Raw genomic sequence first — 1,434 nt, 5'->3', positions numbered from 1 at the left:
CCCTGTTTTGTCCAGATGTTGCAGGATGAAGTGCAGTCCCATGTTGACTGCATCATCCATGGACCTGTTTGCTTGGTAAGCAAACTGCATGGGGTCAAGTAAGGGTCCAATAATGTCCTTCAGATAAGCCAACACCAACCTCTCAAATGTCTTCATAACACATACGTTAGAGCCACAGGTCTGTAGTCATTAAGTCCTGTTATCTTGGGTTTCTTTGGGACGGGGATGATGGTGGAGCGTTTGAAGCAGGGACTTCGCACAGCTCGTGATCTGTTGAAGATCTGTGAGAAGATGGGGGCCAGCTGGTTAGCACAGGTTTTCAGACATGCTGGTGTCACACCGTCTGGGCCTGGTGCCTTTTTTCTCTTGTTCTTTCTGAAGACCTGGCGCACATAATCCTCACTGATCTGAAACGCAGGAGTGGGGAAGAGGGGGGTTGCAGGAGGTGTTGATGGTTGTGTGGAGAGATGTTCAGAGTGGGTGTGGGGTGTTAGACTGGGAGTTTCAAATCTACAGTAAAACTCATTCAGGTCTTCAGTAAGTTGTTGATTGGCCTCAGTGCTGGGGGATGGTGTCTTATAGTTGGTGATGTTTTACAGGCCACACCGATGCATACTGATGCAGGGTTGTTGGCAGAAAACTGGTGTTCTAGCTTTTTAGTGTAGTTCCTTGGCCACTCTAATCTCCTTATTCAGTGTGTTTCTGGCCTGATTGTACAAGACTCTGTCCCCCCTTCTGTAGGCGTCCTCTTTGGCCTGATGAAGATGACGAAATTTTGCTGTAAACCATGGCTTATCATTGTTGAATGTTAAATGAGTCCTGGTAGGGATGCACGTCTTCACATAAACTGATATATAGTTCAAGGTCAAGGTCAGTTTATTTATATAGCACATTTAAAAACAGCTAGTGTATGCCAAAGTGCTGTACATACACAAATAAAGTAAATATACACTCTATAAAAAAGGTTCTTCAGCGGTTCTTTGGAGTGGTTAAGGTGCTATATAGCACCACTACCATATAAAGAACCTGTAAGCCCCTGTATAGTTCTTCAGCGGTTCTTTGGAGTCGATGAGGTGCTATATAGCACCACTACCATAAAACCTGTAAGCCCCTGTATAGTTCTTTAAAGGCTCTTTAACTCTCTCTTAGTCTCTTAGTTTAGTTGGGGAAAGGGTTAAAACAACATTAAAATACAGTCTATTTCTTGAAGATATAATTTTTTTTGCCCCCATAATTAAATATTTCAGGGCCCCCACATGAGACCTTTGACCTCAGAAAAAAGGACCTCTCCACAAACAGCAACACCAACTTCACACATGACTAGCCAGTTAGACTTTATTTCTGGAGTATCTAAAACAGAAGTTCTTTATTGAGAATTAAGGTTTAGATGTTTTTTTTTTCTTTCAACTTACCGTTTTGGTGAATAGTGTTTGC

This window comes from Sinocyclocheilus grahami, unplaced genomic scaffold, assembly GCF_001515645.1.
Source record: "Sinocyclocheilus grahami isolate Dianchi unplaced genomic scaffold, SAMN03320097.WGS_v1.1 scaffold365.1, whole genome shotgun sequence".
Lineage (NCBI taxonomy): Eukaryota > Metazoa > Chordata > Actinopteri > Cypriniformes > Cyprinidae > Sinocyclocheilus > Sinocyclocheilus grahami.
Note: the sequence above shows the minus strand (reverse complement) of the source record.